Below are 27,334 nucleotides of genomic sequence, written 5' to 3'. Positions count from 1 at the left end.
ACCTGGCCCACTAACTCAGTCTGGACCCTTCACTTAGGACTTGATAACAGCCAGAAAGAAAATTAGAGAGACAATCTTTGACACTCAGGAACCACAATCTGCTAATTTTTAATACATTTAAAAATATTATCTAAAATAATTTAAATAAAATTAGTAGTGAGAAAGCCTTCTGAGTAAACTTCTGTGTCATAGAAGAAAGGAGGACATAGAAGGGGTTTCCCAGAGTGCTTATTGTCCTTGATATTAAAATCAAAGTAACTGCGACCATAACATTTGCATTCCAACCTCCCATCCAAGTCCTCTCTCAGCATTAAAGGAAAGATTCTGTATGGCATAGCTGTGGTGTGCCACACAAACACCTGCTCCAAGACAAAGTCACTCATTTATGCAATTGACAAAGGCACATAGCTGAGTCACTCTCTGAGAATGGCGGAGGCCAAGGGGTTATTCTCCCTTATCTGGGTCAGCCCACATGCAATGACTCAATGATGGGGGTTTCCCAAATGCCTAGCCCTCTTGCTTTAACACTGGGGCCATCGTAGTATCAGAGGCCTAGGATTGGCTGAGGTCTCTGTTGCAAATACATTATGGCTCAGCTTCTTCCAAAAGAAGCTCTGCACATATATCTCTGTTTCATAATGTGTTTCCCAGGAAACCTGACTTAAGAAAGTTGTTATCAAGAGAGCACTGAGGAAGTGACTCTAAAATGAGATCTTTTATCTAAATCCTCTCTGTTGGACTGGCAATGAGGACCCAATCACTGACGCCATGTCAAAAACTGATGGCCTGTGGTATACTGTAACAGAACAATTGTTAACACATTCACTTTTAGTGGGGGACCAATGTGTGAATACCAGTGGAAGGAAAGAACTTGCATGTACTACATTGAGGTATTAGAGGTTGGGAGAGAAAGTGATTAGTGCCATGGAATGGAATAGCTACTGAAGCCTTTTAATGCAATGGAGAAAGACATTGAAAGGCTTAAAGTGATGCTACCAATTTAAAACTAAAGGTAACAACAGCAGACATCTATGTCATTAGATAAAGAAATTCTCACCTCTTGCAGCAGATGCAGAAAAAGTTGAGCATCAGACCCAGGAATTGATCATAAGTGTGGCAGAGCTCCAGAGAAGGTTTAACTCTCAATTTAGACAGGTTGGCTGTGCCAAGATTGGGGCCTTAATTGGGAAAAAAAAAAAAATGGGACTGTGAGTCATGTGAAAAAAATGGGACTGGGGACATCTGGGTTAATTCACTGGAAACTCTTCAATCCTCAGATTTCCCTGAATCCTCTGACAAAAAGTGGCTCTCCCCTGTTAGTAACTAGTGCTCCACTCTTGCTTGAAAACTTGCAAGAAAATGTGTGCACCCTCCAACAAGATCTACCGAAAACATTCCCATTGACCCCCAGACCAATAACTAGGAAAAAGAAACAACATAAGCCAGCTAAACAAAAGAGCCTGTAAAGGGAGGAAAAAGACTATGTGTTGAAGGAACTGAAGAACCTCAGCAACATACATGCACCAATAGGAGCATATAGGAACTGACAGAGTACTTATGAACTGGATTCTGTGAGTACTAGATGAATGTGGATGTATATAAAGTTAGATAGGAAAGACTGGATTGCTATTGAAGCAGTATTCCTTAGTGCATGGACAGGTTATCTAATGTGTGGTATCTCAACATGTGGGTATTCCATGAAAATGGACTGTTGGTACACCATCCCACTCAATATAGCACTGAAAGACATCAGAGAGGGAAAAATCTTTCCAATGGGTAGAATTTTTTTTTTTTTTACCTTTTTTAAAAGTCTTTTTTTTTTTGACCACAGACTGTCATTGTCACTTTTTTTTTGAAAAATTTTTCCTTGTCATTTTATTACTAAAGATCACATGTCCCTGAGTAAGTCACTTCATTTTTCTTTTATTATTATAAATTTATTTATTTTAATTGGAGGCTAATTACTTTACAATATTGTATTGGTTTTGCCATACATCAACATGCATCCACCATGGGTGTACACGTGTTCCCCATCCTGAACCCCCCTTCCACCTCCCTCCCTGTACCATCCCTCTGGGTCATCCTAGTGCACCAGCCCCAAACATCCTGTATCATGCATCGAACCTGGACTGGCATTTCGTTTCATATATGATATTATACATGTTTCAATGCCATTCTCCCAAATCATCCCACCCTCTCCCTCTCCCACAGAGTACAAAAGACTGTTCTATACATCTGTGTCTCTTTTGCTATCTCGCATACAGGGTTATCATTACCATCTTTCTAAATTCCATATATATGCATTAGTATACTGAATTGGTGTTTTTCTTTCTGGCTTACTTCACTCTGTATAATAGGCTCTAGTTTCATCCACCTCATTAGGACTGATTCAAATGTATTCTTTTTAATGGCTGAGTAATACTCCATTGTGTATATGCACCACAGCTTTCTTATCCATTCATCTGCTGATGGACATCTAGGTTGCTTCCATGTCCTGGCTATTATAAACAGTGCTGCAGTGAACATTGGGGTTCACATGTCTCTTTCAATTCTGGTTTCCTCGGTGTGTATGCCCAGCAGTGGGATTGCTGGGTTATAAGGCAGTTCTATTTCCAGTTTTTTAAAGAATCTCCACACTGTTCTCCATAGTGGCTGGACTAATTTGCCTTCCCACCAACAGTGTAAGAGGATTCCCTTTTCTCCACACCCTCTCCAGCATTTATTGCTTGTAGACTTTTGGATCGCAGCCATTCTGACTGGTGTGAAATGGTACCTCACTGTGGTTTTGATTTGCATTTCTCTGATAATGAGTGATGTTGAGCATCTTTTCATGTGTTTGTTAGCCATCTGTATGTCTTCTTCGGAGAAATGTCTGTCTAGTTCTTTGGCCCATTTTTTGATAGGGTCATTTATTTTTCTGGAATTGAGCTGCAGGAGTTGCTTGTATGTTTTTGAGATTAGTTCTTTGTCAGTTGCTTCATTTGCTATTATTTTCTCCCATTCTGAAGGCTGTCTTTTCACCTTGCTTATAGTTTCCTTTGTTGTACAGAAGCTTTTAATTTTAATTAGGTCCCATTTATTTATTTTTGCTTTTATTCCAATATTCTGGGAGGTGGGTCATAGAGGATCCTGCTGTGATTTATGTTGGAGAGTGTTTTGCGTATGTTCTCCTCTAGGAGTTTTATAGTTTCTGGTCTTATGTTTAGATCTTTAATCCATTTTGAGTTTATTTTTGTGTATGGTGTTAGAAAGCGTTCTAGTTTTATTCTTTTACAAGTGGTTGACCAGTTTTCCCAGCACCACTTGTTAAAGAGATTATCTTTTCTCCACTGTATATTTTTGTCTCCTTTGTCAAAGATAAGGTGTCCATAGGTGCGTGGGTTTATCTCTGGGCTTTCTATTTTGTTCCATTGATCAAATTTCTGTCTTTGTGCCAGTACCATATGGTCTTGATGACTGAGGCTTTGTAGTAGAGCCTGAAGTCAGGCAGGTTGATTCCTCCAGCTCCATTCTTCTTTCTCAAGATTGCTTTGGCTATTCAAGGCTTTTTGTATTTACATACAAATTGTGAAATTATTTGTTCTAGCTCTGTGAAAAGTACTGTTGGTAGCTTGATAGGGACTGCATTGAATTTATAGATTGCTTTGGGTAGTATACTCATTTTCACTATATTGATTCTTCCAGTCCATGAACATGGTATATTTCTCCATCTATTAGTGTCCTCTTTGATTTCTTTCACCAGTGTTTTATAGTTTTCTATATAGAGTTCTTTAGTTTCTTTAGGTAGATATATTCCTAAGTATTTTATTCTTTTCATTGCAATGGTGAATGGAATTGATTCCTTCATTTCTCTATTTTCTCATTATTAGTGTATAGGAATGCAAGGGATTTCTGTGTGTTGATTTTATATCCTGCAACTTGGAGAGATCACAACAGACAACACAGAAATACAAAGGATCATAAGAGACAGCTGCTGCTGCTGCTGAGTCACTTCAGTCGTGTCCAACTCTGTGCGACCCCATAGATGGCTATCAGCAATTATATGCCAATAAAATGGACAACTTGGAAGAAATGGACAAATTCTTAGAAAAGTACAATTTTCCAAAACTGAACCAGGAAGAAATAGAAAATCTTAACAGGCCCATCACAAGCACAGAAATTGAAACTGTAATCAGAAATCTTCCATCAAACAAAAGCCCAGGTCCAGATGGTTTCACAGCTGAATTCTACCAAAAATTTAGAGAAGAGCTAACAGCTATCCTACTCAAACTCTTCCAGAAAATTACAGAGGAAGGTAAACTTCCAAGCTCATTGTATGAGGCCACCATCACCCTAATACCAAAACCTGACAAAGATCCCATAAAAAAAGAAAACTACAGGCCAATATCACTGATGAACATAGATGCAAAAATCCTTAACAAAATTCTAGCAATCAGAATCCAACAACACATTAAAAAGATCATACACCATGACCAAGTGGGCTTTATCCCAGGGATGCAAGGATGCTTCAATATCTGCAAATCAACCAATGTAATACACCACACTAACAAATTGAAAAATAAAATCCATATGATTATCTCAATAGATGCAGAGAAAGCCTTTGACAAAATTCAACATCCATTTATGATAAATACTCTCCATAAAGCAGGAATAGAAGGAACATACCTCAACATAATAAAAGCTATATATGACAAACCAACAGCAAACATTATCCTCAATGGTGAAAAATTGAAAGCATTTCCCCTAAAGTCAGGAACAAGACAAGGGTGCCCATTTTCACCACTACTATCCAATGGGTAGAATTTGGGGAAGGTTACCTGATCATTCACTTTGCGTGCAAAGAGAAATGGCCCATGGTAAAAATATATGTGGACTCATGAGCAGTGGTGAACCACTTGCCTAATTTCTCATGAGCCTGCAAGAAGAAAAATTAGAACATCAGGTTCAAAGAGACTATAGAGGAGAAATGTGGATGGTTTGAAAGAAAGAGTTTAAAGTGTGAAATACTGTGTGTTGCATGTTAAGGTCCACCAGATAGTATGCACCATGGAAGTAGCAATGAATAACCAAGCAAACAATGATGATCAGCTGTAGCTGAAATAGAGATATGTATGAATTCAACAGCCTGGGCTCCTATTGATTAAGCCTGAGCAGGATACTGCTGCTGCTGAATGCCCAACACACCAGCAACAGAGATCAATGCTGAGCACCTAATAACAACAACATCTTTCAAGAAGTTCGACTAGCCACTTGGTAGCAATTGATTACACTGAACCTCTACTCTGGAAAGGACACTGCTTCAGTTTAACTGGAATCAACACAACTCCATATATAAATGTGCCTTTTCCATACACATAATTTCATCTTTGACCAGAGGAATTACCTTACAGTAGTGTTTGTGCAGCAGCAGGGTCCTCACCAAGGACTCTTGTTCCATGACACACCACATCCAAACCCAGAAACTTCCAGATTAATAATTTTAATAATAAGAGCCTTTGAAAACACATTTGAAATGCCAACTTAGAAATGATACCCTGATGGGATGGGATGCCGTACTACAGAATGTAGTATACATTCTAAATCCATGACCATCACACATTATTGTGTCCCCGGTAGATATAACACAGCAGTCTGGAAACCAAGGAGCATCCCTGCTTATTACCTCTCAATGTCCCAGATGGAACATCTGTACTTTGCATCCCCACAACTTAGCTTTTCCTGCTTATGGAGTATCTGACTCCCAGGGGGCCCTGCTACTACTGGGACACAGTGAAGAACTAAGAAGCCTTAAGATATGGTTTCCATTCCATCTCTTAAACCTATGGCAGCAAGAATTGACTCAGATCATTAGGAAAATGTAGAGCTGAAATTACACTATGTGGACAAGGAGGAACACATCTGGCACCCATAAGTGACTGAGGAAAATCTTCACAATTACCTGCCAGATTTGATGGTGAATGGATAAGAATGGCAAAATGACTGAGATCTCAGGTCACTCAGGGATGTAATCTGGGTCACCACAGCAGGCAAGCCAGCTAGACCAGGAGAAGTGCTAGCCATCAGGTAGGAGACATATACAATGCTACATATAGGAGAAAGGTGATATGTTGTGGTCTTGAGAGCAGTTGCAATTACAAGGGCTCCAGCTCATTCCAATAACTTTCTTCATGTAAGTTTCCCCTGGAAAAGAGATCAGCAAGCTATCCCAGATGGTGAACTTGACAAATGAAGCAAGAGTGTTTGAACGGCTCACAGGGCAGACTATAGTGGATGTCAGACTGTGATGACTTCAGGATCAAGGAACAAATCCAGAGTCAAGCCTTGGAATGGCCCTTAGTTCCTGGACTGACAAAGACATCAGTTCACAGATTTCCACATTGTCCCAGAATATGCCCTAGTTGTGATCTTCAGGTTAAGTGACTCCAGGTCTACAAAATATATTTTCTTTATTGTCACAATATAATAGCATATGTAGCACAGACAGGTAACAGGTAGCAAATATCAATAATAGTATTGCAGTTGCCTTTTTATATTTGCTTGCTCTGTTCTAGGCACTATGTTGAGTATTTTAAAAAGTACCACGCTAAATCATCGAAATAATTCTCTAAAAATATATTAATTATTCCTGCTATACAGAGGAAAAAACCATGGCCTGGCACAATTCAGCATCCTGCCTAACACCACAAGTCTAAAAAGTGGTAGTGCCTATATTTGAGTACAAAATATGAAACGCCAAAGCCTTTGCATTGCAACATGTTGTTATATAAATAACTGGAAAATATAAAAAGTACATACTTATGTTGCTGCTGCTAAATCACTTCAGTCCCACAGACGGCAGCCCACCAGGCTCCCCCGTCCCTGGGATTCTCCAGGCAAGAACACTGGAGTGGGTTGCCATTTCCTTCTCCAATGCATGAAAGTGAAAAGTGAAAGTGAAGTCGTTCAGTCATGTCTAACTCTTAGCGACCCCCATGGACTGCAGCCTACCAGGCTCTTCTGTCCATGGGATTTTCCAGGCAAGAGTGTTACGGAAAACATAATTTGAATTTAAACTGCCGGATTGTCTATTTAAATATACTACTGAATACACTAAATATAAACGTAAAAAATATTCTACTGAAAAGGCCCTGTACTGATATATTGTACAGAATTTAAGGAATTAATTCTTGATGGATCTTTATTAGAAATTGCATCTCCAAGGCAGATTCTTCAAGTCCCAGCTGCGTCCAAATATGGAACACTATTTTAATCAAATATTTCCTAGCAGCTGATGAAGTTCTCAGTCAGTTGGTCTGAGCCTTGGAACTGAGGGGCACAGAAAAGCATAGCTCGACATATACAAAGCTTATGAAGTGTATGTATTCAGTTACCAGCTACTTGGCCTCATCTTTGTTTACCTTTTCTGCTGCATTTTCTCAAGGCCTCCTTCCAGTATTCAATTACTCAGGTCTTACCTGACCTACCACAATTTTCAGGAAAGAATCTAATGACTACAGATGTTAATAACTCATGCTATGTAAATTATTTACTTTTCTTAGATATTTGGAAGAATTTTAGACTAACAAAACATCAGCATCCTGGGGTAAAAGGATAAGGGTTGTATTGTTTTCATTTCTCAAACATAAATCTTACCAAATAAATAGAAAATAATTTATTACTTCTAACACATCTAGTATTTTTTCCTTTAAAATATTTGTGTATTGGTCATGTTCAACTTGAATCATTTACACAATAAAGAGAAAACTATGAATAAAACATAATTTTTGGAAGAGGGTATGAGATAAAGATATGTGCATATATCACTATTGAAAGATTTTAAAAATAAAAGATTTAAAATTTTATTACATAACACTTAGGTGGGCCTCCAATAAATCCTTTATAAACAAATATTGAATATCTCACTGAAGCTAGAGTTCTGTCACCAGTTTTTTGGCCAGCAGAAGGCTTGGCAGTCCCTGTCCTCTTGCTCTATATTTAATCTTCCTAATCTTTTGTTGGGTTCTCCTGAAAGCTCTATCATTCTTTATTTATTCTTGGTCTCTCTTTCACAGATGATTCTGTGGATTCATGAAATAATTATCTGCTTATTTAGGATAATTTTAAACATTCCAAACATGTAAGGAAATGAGAAACAAAATAGGTATGCTTTAATAGACAGAGGAAAAAAACATTTTTTTTCTAAAGAAAAGAATGGAGGGAAGGCAAGAAGGGGAATTGGGTTAAGGGAGGAGGTGGAGATACTTCATATTTGTTATGATTTGTTTGCCGTTTGGACAAGCTGGTCTGTTCTTCATGTGTCCTTCCCCAATTAAGTAATCCCTACCTCAAAACCCTGCTTAGGGACAGCAGTCAGAATCACAGAAAGAAACGTGAATGTGGTCTTAGACTCTTCAGCCCAATGTGTCCCCTGATTTCCATATTTAAAAATTCCAGAGATCTCCACCAAAACAGAGGTGCTGGGCTATTGCAGTGTTACATCTTCTTACCTAGGACAGCTCCTTTTAAAAACAGAGAACACAGAGACCATGCTGTCACTGTTTAAAAAGAAAAAAGTCCAGTTATGTGTCAATATAAGCAATTTAATACTTAAAAAGCAATGGATTGATACGTGCTTTACAAAGGTACTTTGCACAGTTTTCCAGAAAACAAAAAGCTAGCTCCCTAGAAAATTTAACATTGATATTAACTTGCAGATAATTTAAAAATCTATATGGTATATAAATTAAGGGACCTTTGAACATAAGAAATAATTCTCCCTGTATTTTGTATTTGGGTCGTGTTTGTATTCAACAGTTAAAAAAAGAAAAAGAAACAGGTTTTATATTCCATAATAAACAAAGCACAAATCCTAGATTTGGCAAAGAAGAAATCTATAGATTTGATGGCAAAACAGGGGAAGCATGAGGAGTTTTACAGTTTTAATTTAAGACTACTGCCCTGCCTTGGTGTCTTTAGGAATTGTTTGGGCTAATGATTAACTAATTTATTGTTTTTGTATTTATATCCCTGAATTTCTTACCAGGATATTATTTCAGGCAAAAACCAAGAAAGATTACCTAATTTTTCTTTAACAATTAAGCAATACTTGTTAATTGGAATTTGCTGACAGTTTCCCAAGACTGTAATTAAGGTTGTATAACTTTGCCTTCACTGATAAATGCAGACTGAACCAAAACGTTCAGGTGAGATATATCTGATCACAGTTTGAAGAGAAGGTACTTATTCAACAGACTCCAAAATACTGAACAATATGCTGACATTAAAGGAACAGCTCAATTTATCCTCTAATGTTCTATTCTCACCAAGATGGTACCTGCCTATATCTTCTCTCCCTAATAAGGCTCTAGGCTTCTTCTTTGAAAGACAGTTCTTTATAAAGTTCCTGCATGGTGCATGGTGCTCTATGCAGATTAAAACCTAAAAGATATATTCAAAAGGAATCTAACTATTTGCAAATTTGGAGTCAACATTTTTAAAAGTGCCAATAATGTGAAGATAACAGCACTTTATTCATTCACCCAACAAATTTTTATTGAACACTAGCTATGGTTGTGATCTGCACTAAGTTCGGGGACACAATGGTGGGCAAAACAGAAACAGCCCCCGCCTGCATGCTCAGTGGTGTCTGACTCTTTGCGACCCCATGGACTTTAGTCTGCCAGGCTTCCCTGTCCATGGGATTCTCCAGGCAAGAATACTAGAGTGGTTTGCATGCCCTCCTCTGGGGAATCACCCGACCCAGAGATCAAACCCGAGTCTCCTGCACCTGCTCTAATGACACATGAACTCTTTACCACTGAGCCACTAGGACCTCTGTAAAATCAGAATTAGTAAATTATTTATTAATACTTTGATAATAATAAGTACATTAACAAGGAGAATTAATTAAGCAAGCAATTTTAATAAACAACAGTATTTTCTATCCAACCTATTTCACCAGAAAGTGACCCCTTGATGCCTACTCCATGAGATTCAGACCTCCCAACAGCCCTAACTCATTACTGTATACTCTCTCCCAAGATATTTCTTCACCTCTTTGCTTGAAGAGACTGTACTTTCATTTCCTCCTCATCAGACCATTACTGTTGCAATGGGGAGTCTTATAATTCATTCCTTCCATTTGTAGTTTGTGCTTAGCCCACACTCACATTCACTACTTTGGCAGCCTACTCTTAATTCATTCTCTGTATAATCATTTGTATTTACTTTTCCCTCCCCCAATAGACCTAAGAGCTTTTTTTTTTCCTCTCTTTTTTTTTTAATTTTATTTTATTTTTAAACTTTACATAATTGTATTAGTTTTGCCAAACATCAAAATGAATCCACCACAGGTATACATGTGTTCCCCATCCTGAACCCTCCTCTAAGAGCTTTTGATGGCAGATCCTCTATTTATTCATTTGCACGTTCCTTCTGCAGAGCCTACCAAAGTGACCAAAGGCTTCTTAAATAGCAACAAAACAGCTTGCTGCCCTCCATTTATGACTTTCTTATCTCCTCTTGACCCACAACATTCACTGCCTGGAATATTCTCTCTGATCAACAATCGTAATCTATGTCATCCCCTCTTTTTGAAATGAGCTACCAAGAAAGAATCTTTTAAGCATTATCTTTTATTGTTAATAATCTCAAACACAGAAAACTGCTATTTTCATACCCCATCTGAACCCTTTCCATTTACTAGTTCTTTCTTTCCTTTGCAACTAATGTCTGTAAGCATTCTACCAGTTTTGCAGTAAGAATAAAAATGACACCAGCCTTGTCCTCAAGGAGCTCACCAGCCTGTGAAGAGAAAGGCACTGGAAATTCAGACCCAACTTGATGCTGAGGGAGAGAGGTGCTGGGAAAGCCAAGTCCTTTGTTCTCTGCACAGGTCACTACATGGCAAAACCACCCAGACACCTCTTGTCTGAAACTGAATTTGTTTCACTTCTGCAAAACCTGTTCACAGCTCTCTAATCAACCCAGAAGGAATTCCCTAGACTACAAGTTTTGTGTAGTTTGTCTGCTGCTAAGTCACTTCAGTCGTGTCCGACTCTGTGCAACCCCATAGACGGCAGCCCACCAGGCTCCCCCGTCCCTGGGATTCTCCAGGCAAGAATTCTGGAGTGGGTTGCCATTTCCTCCTCCAATGCATGAAAGTGAAAAGTGAAAGTGAAGTCTCTCAGTCCTGTCCGACTCTTCGCGACCCCGTGGACTGCAGCCTACCAGGCTCCTCCGCCCATGGGATTTTCCAGGCAAGAGTACTGGAGTGGGGTGCCATTGCCTTCTAGTTTAAGACAAAGGCAGCAGTTCAAGAGGCAGGATATACACCTCTCAATCAGAGAGGGACAGGAGCTGTCCCTCAGGCAGCCTAAGGCACACAGCAAGAAAAAGAAATGTAGACACAGTCACCTTGCTGTCCTGGGATTGTGTGGACATGTTTTAAACCCAAGTTTGGCTTTCTCCTGTTGTCTGCGACACTCCTGCCCCACCTTTTTCCTGAGTTACCTGCTGAGTCTTCAGGACCCACAGACTAATTTCAGTTGTGATCTAAGCAATGTGTAATTAAGAGAAGCCTGCTGGTACTCAGAAATACGAATAATGTACTGTCTTTCATTCATCGAGTTGATGTTTTATTTTCCCTTCAGAATGATAATGGCTTTGAATTGCTTTCTTGAGAAAATAGATGGGTTTTGCACAATAATAATTTTTTTATATCTCTCTTTATGACTGATTGTTTTCCACATGCAGATAATATGTTGAGATCTAGGTCTGTGATCTTGGGACATAATAGTTCCCTTAGTGCTGATAATCAGTCTATAAAGGAATTAACTTATGTTCCAAAGTCATTTCTACTATCTCTCAAATCAAATAAATAGGATTCTAATTACCCAGTCATCCCTCATCATTGAGACTATGCTATTTAGCTAAATAGAAAATGACAATTCATCCAACATATCTACTTATTGATTTCAAATAATTAAAATTTATTAAATGAAATTCAATCATAATAAGCATAAATTAATATTTCATAATGTGGAAAGCATTAAGGGGAAACCTTGAGTATCTTCCATGTCATCATAATGATATCATTATTGTACAATATTGCAAACATAAGATATATTAATGTTTGATAGCATTATAACCTATAAACATCTATTATAATCTATCCTTATTCTAAAGATACTGTCACAAATTAGTTAATTGTTCACTAGTATTTGGATTCTTGATCAAAAGGAGTTCATAGTATCTCTCCATTAGTTTCAAGATAGTCTGGTTTTATCACTCATTAATATTCACAGACATATAGTAACACATTTTTTGCAAGAAGATATGAACAGGATTTATTTTTTGGTCCATTTCATTTAGTATTTAGCACTACAATAAATCTGTCCTCAAGACATGTTTTATATAAATTTATTTATTTTAATTGGAGGTTAATTACTTTACAATAGTGTATTGGTTTTGCCATTTTAGATAACTGAACTGAGAGCCAGAGTTGACAATGAAAAGTGAGACAATATGTGGATTAACTGAGAAACAATTTAAAAATAGGCATCCAGAAATTTTAAGTATTTTCACAAGTACTTTCTTTGTATTCCTATAATTTTTTTAAAAACCACATCTAGAGTTTTATAATTATAATTACATTTTGAGATTTGAAATTAGTGTTATATCTTCTGGACTTTTAACACTTTCTGCATTCTAAGAAATATCTTTTCCTTTCTCACAGAGAATGCTTACAGACATTAGTTGCAAAGGAAAGAAAGAACTAGTAAATGGAAAGGGTTCAGATGGGGTATGAAAATAGCAGTTTTCTGTGTTTGAGATTATTAACAATAAAAGATAATGCTTAAAAGATTCTTTCTTGGTAGCTCATTTCAAAAAGAGGGGATGACATAGATTACGATTGTTGATCAGAGAGAATATTCCAGGCAGTGAATGTTGTGGGTCAAGAGGAGATAAGAAAGTCATAAATGGAGGGCAGCAAGCTGTTTTGTTGCTATTTAAGAAGCCTTTGGTCACTTTGGTAGGCTCTGCAGAAGGAACGTGCAAATGAATAAATAGAGGATCTGCCATCAAAAGCTCTTAGAGGAGGGTTCAGGATGGGGAACACAGGTATACCTGTGGTGGACACAACTGAAGCGACTTAGCAGCAGCAGTACCATGAGAGAAATCCATGAGTTACTAGCGTTTATATTGCATGCATGCTCAGTCTCTCAGTCGTATCTGATTCTTTGCCACCCTGTGGACTGTAGCCCATGAGGGTCTTGTCCATGGGATCTCCAGGCAAGAATACTGGAGTACATTGCCATTTCCTCCTTTAGGGGATCTTCCAGACCCAGGAATTGAACCCACAGTCTCGTGGATTTCTCTCATGGTACAGTGGATAAGAATTGGCCTGTCAATGCAAGGGACACCAATTTGATCCCTGGCCCAAGGAAGATTCCATATGCCACAAAGCAACTAAGTTCATGTGCCATGACTACTAGGCTCACACGACTAATGAGTCTGCAAGCTGCAACTACTGAACCCCATGTTCCTAGAGCCCAAGCATCACAACAAAGAGTAGCCCCAGCCCATCACAACTAGAGAAAGCCCATGTGCAGGAACAGAGACCCAGTACAACCAAAAAGAAAAAAATAAATAAATTTATATACATATGGGCATACATATGCCCATATGTATATATGTGGGAGACTTGGGTTCAATCCCTGCATTGGGAAGATCCCCTAGAGAAGGGAAAGGAACAGCTATCCACTCTAGTATTCTGGCCTGGAGAATTCCATGGACCAAATAGTCCATGGGGGTCACAAAGAGTCAGACACAACTGAACGACTTTCACTTCACTTCACTTCATATATATATTTATATAGCTCATAACTCACAAAGAAAACTTTCAAAGCCAGGCTCAAGTTTTCTCTCCATAGATTCTAAAGTTAGCTATTCTTTGCCCCTCCTAACTAACATCCCCTCCTTTCACCGTCATTATTGAGAAATTTAGAGATTTCAAGATCAACCAAAGAACTCAATGAAGGTTTTGCTCAGACTCTTCATTTGCTGTTTTTGGGGTGGAAATTTTTCTCTAACAAATTGTCACAAGTAAAAACAGCTGTCTATAATCAGCTATACTGCCTCCCATCTTGGAATAAATAAATGCTCTAAGAATTCCTTCTAGAAAACTAAAAAGGACCGTTGGGAATTCTCTGGATTTCTTCACATAATTGTGGCTATTGCTAAATCCACTGGGGGCTGGATGTTATAAAAGCAGAAGCCAGGATGGTAAAGACCAATAATATGGACACAAATTGGGTGTCCTACTGGCCTAAATAGGAGAGAGGCAGACCACATCCTGGCTTATTAGCTGAAGTTAAAGGGGAAGATTTAGATCAAGGGATTTTCCACATATATACATTAATATATGATATTTATATACATACAGCTGATTCACTTTACTGTACAGCAGAAACTAACACATTATAATACACTCCAATTTAAAAAAAAAGATGAAATGAAGAAGGATATGGGACTTAGAGACAATGAGGAAAGTACTGTGACTAGAAACATCAAACTGAAAAAGTAGTACTTAGTCCCTGAACCCCTGATTAAGAACAGGAAGACAAACATCACGGGGAGTTGACAAAGACCTACACTATGACATGCCTCTTCCCTAGATAAAGTCAGGCAGGCAGCTCCCCTGGTTTTAACTGTTCATCTTCCATCTCTCTTGAAGCTACATGTCTTCTGCCTTTCAGTGCTTGTGCTCATGAGCTGCTAGGATACTAGATCCTGACATTCACCATAGATTTATAGAGTTCCTCCTAAAGTCAGACCTTTGAACAATGAGAATAAAATAGGGTCACTGATCATATTCTAATCTCTCTTCTTGTTCTTGGGACCATTTTACAGTGTTTGACTCTTCATGAAATCCCCATCTGCTCTAACAGAAAATAATTAGTATTTGTTCCCTTTTGTATCATGGAAAATACACATAAGAATGTTAGAATCTCAGGGCCCTTGATTTTAAAAAAATGGAGTATCCAAAGCCATTCTAGTTTACTCTAAATGTAACTGCTAGGAAATTACTATCTTAAGTCACCATTGAAGTTTGAATTTTTCCTTCTGACTTTAGTCTTTTGTTGTTATATTCTATTTTGTATACCACCCTCTCGTCTCCCCTTACTAGTCTTTCCCTTTAGTAACTGATAATATTATAGAATTCAAATTAAGCACAATAGCAAACAAATTTACTAAGCACGTACATTTTATATACAAGGTAGTTAGGAGTATGAAAATAACTACAATTAAGAATAGCCAGTATTCTTTGGACACTTAATCTATATTATCTCATTTAATCTTCCTGAAAACTCTATGAAGCAATACACTTTACGCAGCCATTATTTTCTGGTTGTAAAGTTAAGAAGCAGAAATTTAAGTAATTTGTCAAAGTTTACACACTTAATGTGTTTATAGTCTTGCTAGAATTTTTTTCAAGTTGTATGCAAGAATAAATATTTAAACTACAGGTCAAGATCAAAGGTGAAATCTCATGAGAAAGTGTATGATGCATTAGTAAATGAATGATACAAATACCTTAGTACGATGGAATTGTATAAAATTTCAGAGTTTGGAAACTGTGAGCAATCTATTTTTTTTTTTTCATTTTTATTGGAACATAGTTGCTTTACAGTTTTGTGTTTCTACTGGACTGCAAAGTAAATCAGCTATACATAAACATCTTCTCCTTTGTTTTTGGATTCCCTCCCCACTTAGGTCACCACAATGCCTTAAGTAGAGTTCCCTGGGCTATACAGTAGGTTCTCATTAGTTATTTACTTTATATATACTTTCAATAGTATATATGCTAAACCCAATCTCCTAATTAGTAATCTGTTTAACTAGGGCAGAGACTGATCAGGAACTAAAAGGTAAAGCTGAAAAGGCATTCTGGCATGTGGTTGTTAAAGGTGTATTTTTTCCACACTACATACTCGAGGTTTCATTTCATATACAATGTGATGTCCTTGAAAGTTTCTGAGCAGAAAGTGACATGTGCCATGGTCCAGGCATTTTTTAGGACAATGAATCTGGCAGTAGTATGCAGAACAGATGCTCAGAGGAGAGGCTCGTGACAGAACAATTGGAAGATTAGTGCAGTATTCTGATTGTAAAGTGACAGGAACTTGAACTAAGGTGGTGCCAACAGGGCAAGGAAAGAATACATGGCTAGAAATGATACAGAGAAAACATGTGATTAGTAACTGAATATAGGACATGAGGGAGTAGAAGGCAGATGATGACTTGAGATTTGAGCCTGAGAGGTTGAGGAAGTCAGGAAAAGGAGCTGTTAGGGAGAAACTGGAAGAGCTGATTCTCTCAATTTTGGTGGGAACACCTTAGTGTAATTACCCTCAATGAAGTAGATGTCCCTAAATAAATTCAGCTCACCAAAATAGTGAATAGACAGAGGATCAAGAGAACACTCACACTCAAGGCTAAGAGGAGGAAGACAGCAACCAATGTATGTGTTTATCGTAACTTGTTATATTTATCCATCAAACATTATATGTCTTGCTGCTGCTAAGTTGCTTCAGTCGTGTCCAACTCTGTGCGACCCCATGGACGGCAGCCCATGAGGCTCCGCCGTCCCTGGGATTCTCCAGGCAGGAACACTGGAGTGGGTTGCCATTTCCTTCTCCAATGCATGAAAGTGAAAAGTGAAAGTGAAGTCGCTGAGTCTTTTCCAACTCTTAGGGACCCCATGGACTGTGGCCCACCAGGCTCCTCCGTCCATGGGATTTTCCAGGCAAGAGTGCTGGAGTGGGGTGCCATTGCCTTCTCCGATTATATGTCTTGTCATCTACTATATCAAAAGATGTTCTTCACCTATTGTCCAAGAATATTTTGACACTCTGTTGGGAATCCTATAGATCACTTTCTAAGAAACAACTAGAATTAAATTTTTACTTTTACATATATGAAATTAATTTACATATTTTGCCTCTTGCCAATCAATCTTTTTGGAAATTAAGAAGGAAATATAAAATCTCCTATGCTCTACCTTCAGCCATGAGAGAGCCCCTCAATCCCCTTTTTTCTAGCATGTTCTCATGAGTGTGCCCATACAGAAGAAGACAGCTGGAAGGAGAGTAAATCTATTCAAATGACTAAGTAGGGTATTTGCACTCACTTTATTTTTAAAACCTCTCAACAAAACTGTTCTATGAATGATTCAAAGTTATTCTAAGTATCCAAATGCCATATTTCTTGTTAATGTGGCAGGATTTCAACATCTATCAAAGCTGCAGCAAATATTTTATGAGCAAATATTTTATGACTCTCAAATACAGGGCCTTATATAAAATATGAGGTCATATGGAATATTAATAAAACAATACTTATCATAACCTAGTTGTGTGAAGGAAAATAAGCTATCAGATTTCTTAAAAGTGCAGAAAAGATCCATACAGGTTCTTCAACTTATCAAGCAGGTAAATGACATTTATAAGCCTTGGGAAAAATGAATTGGAGTCAAGTAATTTTGTAGCTACATTTCAAATGGAGTTGACCATATGGAGTCTGCATTACATAGATTTTATAGAATTTCAGAGTCTGAGAACTGAGTCTCCAGGAGCATCAGTTAAGTCTTCCATTACAGAGGAGGAAATCAACGCTAAGAAATGATAGCCTGAGTTTACCTAGCCAGCTAGAGACTGAACTTGGATTTGACCAACTCCAGTATTTTCTACTAGAAAGCAAAAAGCAATGAACTCTCATTAGAATGTGTGCTTCAGTTCTCTGATTAGCAATTTTGACTAAGTAGTTCCCATAAATAAAGCAATTGTTTAGGTTTTTCAGTTTCGTACTACTTCACAATGACATGATTCAAAGCATGTTTGTTCTTCTCTCAGTTTTTCTAGGATCAATTTTACATTTCCTGTCTCAGAAACCCAACTTAGTGATCATGCCTGTCATCAGGCACGTACAACAGAAACATCTGTACAATAGAAATAGTTATCCCTAGCTTGCTCTTTTTCTTTTCTTCCCCATCCTTAAGTATAAAAAGCCTGGGAAAGTTACTTCTAGAGTAGGCTATTTCAATAACAAGAACAATACGTGAAACAAAGTATATCCACCCAAAACACTTTTTGTCTACCAAGAAGACATGCTGCACCCAGATATTCAAAAGCCAGAATACTCAGGGAAAAAAAGGTGTTTTACATAGGACTTGGGCCATGGAGATGGTTGGGAAAAGAAATAGGACAAAGACAAGGTTGTGAAACTGTAAGGGAGACAAGCAACTATTTTAGAGAGAAACCCATCTTCTCTGATTACTTTTTTTATACTTCACTTTTTTAAATACTTTGAGAATCCTGAGTATAATTTTTTAAATTGAGTTTATATCTTGCTAACCAACATTTATTTCCACAAAATAGTTTCTTAATTCTCTAAATAGACAAAATAATGCAAAATATTCTCCCATATCAAAATTACAATAATTTCTATATGCTGAGGCTAAACTGGACAATGTAATGAGGATATGCGAAATATACATGCCTCTTGGATCAGTTTCACAAGAGAACGAGAAGTGACTGCGTGTCTTCATTTCCACTTCTCCTCTGGAGGACTTTCAGTCTCCAGGCTACAATGCCACCTGTCCTCCTAACTACGCTTTAAAAGACAAATGGTGCAAGCACTGCTGTGGCATCATTATCTCCATAGAGATTACAGAAGTGGGAGCTCAGTCTTCTGTGTGCTCAAAAGCTACAGACTGAGAGGGCTATTAATAAATCCCCCCTTTTTTAAGCTAGAAGGGAATTGGAGCTTAGCCATCCAAGCACAGAAAACTTAAGAGACAGAAGGATTTGTAACAACAGCAACAACAGATGCAAAGTTAATGCCTTGAACTTAAAATTGTTGCTGAATGATGTTTTAAATGTATGGTTTCAAGCAAGTTGATATTAGGTTTTAAGTCATAATACAGTTAGAAAGTGAGTTTCTACCTGTAAAAGTGTGTTTTAGAAATAAATTTGGCATATATATTTCTAAAATCTCAAAATTTCTAGCTGAAAGATAATTCTTTTTTCAGGTGGGAAGATGATTCTCACATTTCAGAGATTCTAGAGAAAGTTCTTCCATAGTAGACAGAATGGAACGGAAAGAAGGAACAATAGAAATTGATGGTATTAAAAGTGGAAGATAATGTACAGGTAACAGAATGCCCAAGGAAACTCACAGTGGGTGTATGCATTGCATTAACTGAGTAGGTCAATAGAAATAAAAGTAAATGGAGTACTGACAAAAAGATATTCAAAATCATAGATTTGTCCTAAATCATCCAAGACAAAAAAGCTATTTCCTTCTCAACTGACCCCTACACACACACACACACTCTCTCTCTCTCTCTCTCTCTCTCTCTCACACATTCACACACACACATACTTCATATAATTTGTCTTTGAAAAAGGAATCACCTCAGTTGCCATCTGTTTACAATGTTCCATGTGCTCTTAAACAAGTAGATCTATGCATCACACATTTACTTTACTATTTAAGACTAACAACCACAGAAAGGGGTAGATGGCCTAGAAATGTAAATAATTTGTTAATAATAGGCATATGAAAAGTGGATTCTCTAGGCTTATCTAACATGTTTACCTCATATTTCATGGAGGCATGGATTTATTGAATCACGTGTTGATGACAATTTCTGGAAAAAGTTACCACATTCTATAATGGAAGCCTAACAATGAATAATCAAATACTAGGAAATAAACCATACCTGTTTATCCTCTTTCAAAACCTAGAGGGATGGGATGGGTTGGGAGATGAGAGGGAGGTTCAGGAGGGAGGAGAGAATGTATACCTGTGGTTGATTCATGTTGATGTATGGCAAAGACCAACAAAATATTACAATGCAATTATCCTCCAATAAAATAATTCATAAAAATTATTTTTTCAACAGAACTCCATTGTAGTATGAAAAGGAAACTTGGAAAATGAGAGTTCTAATATTTTTTTAAATTATCTTAGCTTGGTTTACTCACTTCTTTGAAAAATAATCATTTAATGGACTCAGTAAAACTACTGTTGTATTTCTGCTATAGTGTTTCATCTATAAATATTATAACATTCCCCATAAGATGTCAACACAGAAGAAATACACAATTTTTTCCACTCATAAATTCAACTTTTTGTCCACCTTCCAAATCACTTCTCTGACCCAGGAACTGATGGCAGTTGCTTACCATGTTTTGATGATGTTATTATAGTAATGTGTGGAATTTTGAAACAACTAATTTCCTCATTCTGCTAGGTGGCCCAAATCAGCACTCCAGATGGTTACCATTTGGCAAAAATGAGGTTTTAGTTTTAAAAGAGCAGGGTGGTGATTTACTTTACAGTATGCATAAATTGTAATTTAAATCCCATTTATTTCTATTTCATTTGTACTTTTAAACCATAAATAAAATAGGACCAATAATTAAAAATCAGTGTCTTACAGCTTTGGCATAAACTCTCTGTATTAACAAAACACTTAAAAATAAAATACTTTGATATATTAAAAAGTAGCAAACTTTATCATTCTCTTGTTTCTCTCTCCTAGTAAAGCTCATTGAATTAAAATACATATATGTTTAATGTACTACTAATTTTACCCTCTTTCATGATAATACTATATTTAAGTGTAAAAGATGTCAAGATTATTTTTAAAGCACTGCATTTATTATTAATTAAAAATGAGATAAACTTATAGTCTTAGGTTTTTAAAGAAATACAAGGTATTTTCAAAAACTCATTTTATGTGTGCTACTCACCCACCACTTTCCTTTTTTCCTTTAAAAACCTAATAAAGAAAAGTGACTTTGAGCTTTGTCATCTCGGCCCAGGTGCTAAAGGCAGTCAACATTACTATTGTTACCATAATCTGTTTTTCTCTTTATTATACAAGTGTATCGATGATGTAATTGCAGAAGTTCGGGTTTACTCAAGCTGTTGGATCAGAGCGATTTTTTTTTTTTTTAGACTGCCTCCTTCGGCAGGGTAGAACAATTGTAAAACAGAACCAAGTACACAATTAAAGCATTTCATCTTTTGAAAGCCAATCTGCAGGATCTTTATCTTGAAGGACTGATCAAGAGGTGGAAATGCAGAACCACTGATAAAGCTCAGTTTGCTCCAGACTGGATGCTGAGCTGGAAAAACACCTGGGTGGTAACAATGCTAGTCTATGACATCTTGTCTTTTAACCCCTTCCTAGAAGCCCTCAACTTTTCTTTACTGTTTAGCCCTCATCCTTCCCCTGAATCCCAAGGGTTTAGAGAATGCCCTAGCCTTTTATCTCAGTTTTGTTTTTCCCTGAGCAGATCTTCCCCTGAAAGTTGAGCAGAAACTAAGCAATCATTTATCATTCTGCATTTAACATAAAGCAATGCCTGAGAAGTCTATAATCCTCAACAGAACCAACCATATTATAAACACAGGAGAGCTGACCATTGATAAATTCATCTACTATACTAGGAGAACCCCCTGGTTGTGAATTAAAGTGCAGACAAAAAGAGTCGACCAGGAAAGACACACACATAATCCATGCAGATGAGGCAGCGCTGATGGAGAAAAAGAGAACATACCTGAGGGATTCTCCTTTAAAAAAAAATGCACACACCAGCTGGGCTGTTCCCCCCTCCCCTCCTTCTCGAGTGTCTGTGTTTTCCTTTCAGGAATATCACTTTGCAATCCCGTTTCTAGTCTCCTTCCCTTTATTCGGCCACAGACAGTTGGAGCGAAGGCTGTGTCCCAGCGATCTGACTCAAGTGCAATCAGGCACGCCTGGGGTCTGCAACGGTGTCTGTTCTTGTCAAATTCTCTTGTGCTCCCGGGGCAGCCTCCAAAGCAATTCTACAACTTAGCTGCTGGCACCAAACTGCCTTTCACTCTCCTCCTTGCCAGATTCCTTCGGCAGTTCATTTCTCATCTCTGTCTCTAAGAAAGCAGAAGGGGTTGTCTCCCCGCGCGTTGAGGAGCGCCCAGGCTCATCAACAACTGAGGGTGAGGAACAGCGCGGCTGAGTGCGTGCTGGGAACTTCCCAAGCGCTGCCGCGGCCGCTTTGGGGAATGCAGCACAGACGCTGCGATCCCCAGGCTCCTCTACCCGTAGCGCCTCGGCTCCTTCTGCCGCCGCCGCCGCCGCTGCACCCAGCAGCGACTCTGGGCCGAGCCACAGCCCCTGCTCTCAAGAGATGCGCTGTGGCCTCTGCCAGGTGTGGCCGTCACCACCGCACTGACAACTAACTGTGTGGGGCGCAGCTTCATCTCTAGGGAAGACGCCTCTAATGCTGGCGCTTCCTCTGCCTAATTTTCTCGGTATCGGAGTGATGACCTAGGAGCCAGTCCTACGGTCGGTTGGGCTGGCCGCGTTTGCAGCCTCTTTGGTAACAGATAATGTAGTAATCACTGGTGTAGGTGTAGTTGGCTCTGCTTGGGATTATGAGAAGTACACTGCACACAGTATAATTCCCAGTTAGCCACCAAGAGGCGGCTAAACAGATCCCCCTATTTACAGGGAGGAGATGCTGAGATCTCAGTTCAGGTGGTTTTCCTCTTTTTAATGAGTGGAAATCCATCTGAAGGTGATTGCTCAAAAATCTGAATTAAATACCACACACACACACACACACACACACACACACACACATCAAAGTGGGAAATGGTAGAAAACTTAGAGTGATACAGAGGTTTTGCTTCTCACTTAGAAATAATGTCTTCCCATTTGATATGAGCTTTTTACAGATCTGGCAAGGAACTGAATGGCCTTGCTTTCTTTTTTAGTTTTGAGGAGTGGAGGAGGTGGGGGGAGTAACAGCTCCCACTTTCTATCAATAAAGCATTTTCTATCCTCTAACCCTCCTGTTGAAACAAACACAAAAAAGTAAGGATCTTAAAATAGAGCCTTCAAGAAGCTTAAGTCCTGGAATAATTTGTAGGTTTTAGACTGCATCTGGTCTGCTGGCTTTCTCCTAGTTACTTTTCTCAGCTTTTTGGAAAAATAGGAGGATGGTTCCAGGACTGAACACTCAACTATCAGCTGAGATAAACAATATAAGAAGCATAGACAGACCCAGACTTGTATGCCACTTTTCAGTACATTTAAGGATAGCTATTCCATTAAGGTGGAGAAGGCAATGGCACCCTACTCCAGTACTCTTGCCTGGAAAATCCCATGGATGGAGGAGCCTAATAGGCTGCAGTCCATGGGGTCGCGAAGAGTCAGGCACAACTGAGCGACTTCACTTTCACTTTTCACTTTCATGCATTGGAGAAGGAAATGGCAACCCACTCCAGTGTTCTTGCCTGGAGAATCCCAGGGACGGGGGGAGCCTGGTGGGCTGCCATCTATGGGGTTGCACAGAGTTGGACACGACTGGAGTGACTTAGCAGTAGCAGCATTCCATTAAGGATGGCTATTCTAAAGTGATCAACTTTAGAAATGACTGTTTTTGCCTACATATTTACTATACAATGAATAGCTGCTAGCAAAATGAAGAGTTAAGCTTGATATCACATTTTTGGCAAAACTTATGGCAAAAATCATTCAATCTTCTGTATATGACAACCAAATACTATCTCTATGATTGTTTCAAAAAACTGTCCCTAAATTTAACACCATATGTGTGTGTGTGTGTGTGTGTGTGTGTGTGTGTGTGTGTGTGTGTATCAGGTGCTGGTAGCCAAGCCCTTCCCAGTTCTCAGTCCTACCTTTAATTCATAACAGCACAGCTTTCTCTACCTGCTGCTTAAGTGACTGTTAATGGACTCAAGCAGCTGCTCAAAGTCTAAGGAGCTGCATCAGGGGGCAAACACTGGGGCAGTGTGATCCCCACCTTTAGCAGCACCAGAGTGGCTGCCAGGACAAAGCTCTGCTGCCCCCGGCTGTTAGCACTCAACAGCAGCAAAGGAAAACTCTTAGACCTGAAAGTGGATTGTAGGGTAAAACCTGACTTTTTATACAGAAAAATTCAGGCTAGCCAATACACAGTTTTGAAGAGTGTTCTTTAATACATAGAGAAAAGAACACCTATTCACAGAGTCCTTTTTCTTCTTGTTCTGGTGTGCATTACCCAGAACAAAGCGCTAAGGCCATCACCAGCTGGGAGCCTCTAGCACCCAGCCTAGTGCAATATATATATATATAAGTCCTCAATAAACTGGGATATAATGTCAGTGGTAAAGAATCTACCTGCCAGTGCAGATGAGAGAGACACGGGTTCAATCCCTGGGTTGGGAAGATCCTCTGAAGGAGGAAATAGCAACCCACTCTAGTATTCTTGCTTTGATAATCCCATGGACAGAGGACTCTGGCAGGCTATAGTCCATGGGGTAGCGAAGAATTGGACATGACTGAGCAACCACATGTGCATGTACACACACACACACACACACACACACACACACACACACACGCCAGTGGTTTAAATGTTTAAACCTACAGAAGAAAATACAAGTAAGAGGATCTTAACTCTGAGTGGTGTCCAGAACGTATTATGTAGTATAATGAAAAGAGGTGTGAAAAATACTGTCCTAATTCAAATATACTCACAGAGGAAACAGTAACAGGGTTAATAATTGTCAGTCTGTTTTTAAGAGGAATGCTCCAAAGCAGGTGTGTGTGTGTGTTCTGATAAATGCATTGCTTCACTTTAATCGTCAACATTCTGGTTATATGTTTCAAAACAGAAATGGTTTACATCTCTGAAAGTGGCAGGAATCATGTATCTGAGGGACACCAGCTGCTAGTAAAATGTGTCACAACTGGAAAGAATGGCAGACCTTGATGACTTCATTGACCTGAAAGGACACCACATTCCCTAAGAGAATTTCCTCGGCACTTGATGGGTAGTTTTCCTGCTGAGTATCTGATTTGAATAATATATAATCACTATGATATAAATGCAGCATTGAGTTAGAGTCCTGCATATGCTTATTAATAAGACACATTAGTTTCTGCAAAGAGCTTTTGGAATTCTTGGATTAGTGACGTAAACAACACAGGAGAGTAAATGATTGATTTCCAGGTATATACCTACAATTCCACATACAGTGTCCCAAAACTTACTCACAGATTGACAATAAAACTATTTTCTTCTAATTCTTTCAGCTGTACTTTCAGAATGGATAAAACCTCGAGGGTACTATTCATCTCCCATATCCCAGGACATAAGCTAGGCCAGATCATTTGTCTCATTTATGGCTCAGGTGTGAGAAAAGCAAGCTATCTGGATCATTGGTCATTTTTTATTGGTAGTAAAGCTTGACTAAACCAAAAAGATCGAGTAAAAGGGCTATTTTTGTATAATTCTGTTATTGCCAGCACACTTGGCTTTAAGCAACAAAAGAATTCTTGAAAAAGCATAAATCAGCTTGTGTGAACTGAATTGTACTTTCGGCTTTCCAGAAGTCTTCACTCTTTGTTTCAGGGAACTGGGAGCCAATCACTGGATGTCAATATTAAAAAAACAAAAACAAAAACAAAAAAAAAACAACTGTGACCAATCATTGGCTCTCTGTATCAATTCAAATGAATCGGTAACACTGATGACCTGTCATGATGCCTGAGGACATAAACTTGATTACACCTAAAATAGCAAGCTGATGTTTCTAGCTCTGTATAACTGCATGATATGTAGGGAAATGAATATTTTGGAATAAGCCATCCATTGCAACTTGCAAAGATTTGCAAAATGTTGATTTCATGATGGTAAAGCACACATTAAGTTCTATTCTTAAACTTTTCCATTAAATTATGGGTCACTTAAAAACCGTACCTTAGAGCTGAAGTATCAGTGCCTAACTTTGGAGGCTAGGTCACACAGAGTACCACAGCCTTCCTTCACCCACTCTCTCTTGCTCACTCTGGGAGAAGCTAGATAACATGTCATGAGAACACTCAAGCAGCCTAGGAGAAAGTCAACATGGCCAGGAACTAAGGTCTCTTGCTAACAGCTGGAAAAGAAACAAAACACCCTGCCAAATGTCATGTGCACAAACCATTATGAAAGCTGAAATTGAAAGCCACATTCAAGTTTTGACATGACTACAGCCCCTGCTAACATGCTGAATGAAGCCACCTGAGAAGCCCTAAGGCAGAAACACCAAGCTAAGATATTCCTGAATTTCTGACCCACAGACACTGTAATATATTAAATGTTTACTGTTAAGGAAAAAGAAGAGAGAGAGGGATGGAGGGAGGAAGGGAAAAGTAGGAAGAAAGAAAGGAAAATGTATCTTTGAAATTTCCAAATAAGGAAATTATTTAACATATAGATTTAAGTGCACTTAAGTGTTTTAAGATGTAAAAATGTTGGGTTCTACAAATTCAATAACAAGATGAGAATACCATACTTCCTTTGTCAACGCTGGTAGTTTTCTTCTCCAGGCCTTCTTAACATTTTTATAAATCTCTACTACGGCATTAGTTTATTATAAAGTATGTTACCTATTTATTTATGCATCTGCCTGACACTGCATGCTAGAATGTCCCTTGAGGACCGAGATCAGGGTCACTCATCTTGATGTCATCAATGCCCAGATGAAATCAAGGCTTGTGAAAGGTAGGTTGTGTGAGTGTGCTTACTTAGTAGAGCACAGAGTTAATGAGGCTAAGGACACGGGTTGAGTTCCCGTGTAGCCAATTAGCTTTGTTCTGTTCCTTGGTCCAAATGGCATCCTTAGTTCACACCAGCTGTCTCATATTTATGTGCCAGATTAAACCTTCTAACTGCATGTTACAACAGTGGGGAGTCCATAACACCATAAAAATGTCTGAAGTTTAACACCCTTACAAAGGCTTTTTACATACATTTGTCATTTGATACTCATCTTTTAAAAACCTGCAAGACCCAGTGGTCTTGTTATTGGTCTCCTACTAAAATGATGAACAGAAATTCAAAAAGACTATTTTTCTGACTTACCTGATTGTACAGAACTTGGAAATGATGGCGACTAGATTACAAGTCAGCCATTCAACTCCTGTTTTAAGACTGGTTTCAAGGCAAGGAGCTGACAGGTATTTGTTAAACACGATAATCGACAACAAACTTTGTAAATTTTTTAATAAATAAAGGGAGTAAAATTATTGAAACAGATGCTGTCTTAGAATATTTCTGTTTGGGTAATGATCATTAGACTTTGAGTAATCATCATTCAATATCAAATGCTATTTGGCATGATGCTGCTGCTGCTGCTAAGTCATTTCAGTCGTGTCCGACTCTGTGCGACCCCATAGACGGCAGCCAACTAGGCTCCCCCGTCCCTGGGATTCTCCAGGCAAGAATACTGGAGTGGGTTGCCATTT

At 38.5% G+C, this 27,334-nt stretch overlaps 1 protein-coding gene across 3 annotated transcripts in view; it reads right to left on the bottom strand.

The window, feature by feature from the left end:
* Positions 1 to 27,334, bottom strand: part of UNC13C (unc-13 homolog C) — an 855,380-nt gene that overhangs the window by 687,283 nt on the left and 140,763 nt on the right. The window contains exons 1-2 of one of the 3 annotated variants that reach the window (XM_044925027.2): positions 21,615 to 22,396; positions 1,058 to 1,178 (exon numbers count right to left, since the gene is read on the bottom strand). The gene's annotated coding sequence lies outside the window, so the exon portion shown is untranslated. Of the gene's footprint in view, positions 1 to 1,057; positions 1,179 to 21,614; positions 22,397 to 27,334 lie in introns of those variants that run through there. The other 2 variants (XM_044925029.2, XM_044925028.2) reach the window with 2 other exon arrangements.

Source organism: Bubalus bubalis, chromosome 11 (genome assembly GCF_019923935.1).
Source record: "Bubalus bubalis isolate 160015118507 breed Murrah chromosome 11, NDDB_SH_1, whole genome shotgun sequence".
Classification (NCBI taxonomy): Eukaryota; Metazoa; Chordata; class Mammalia; order Artiodactyla; family Bovidae; genus Bubalus; species Bubalus bubalis.
This window is presented reverse-complemented; position numbering and strand designations above follow the sequence as displayed.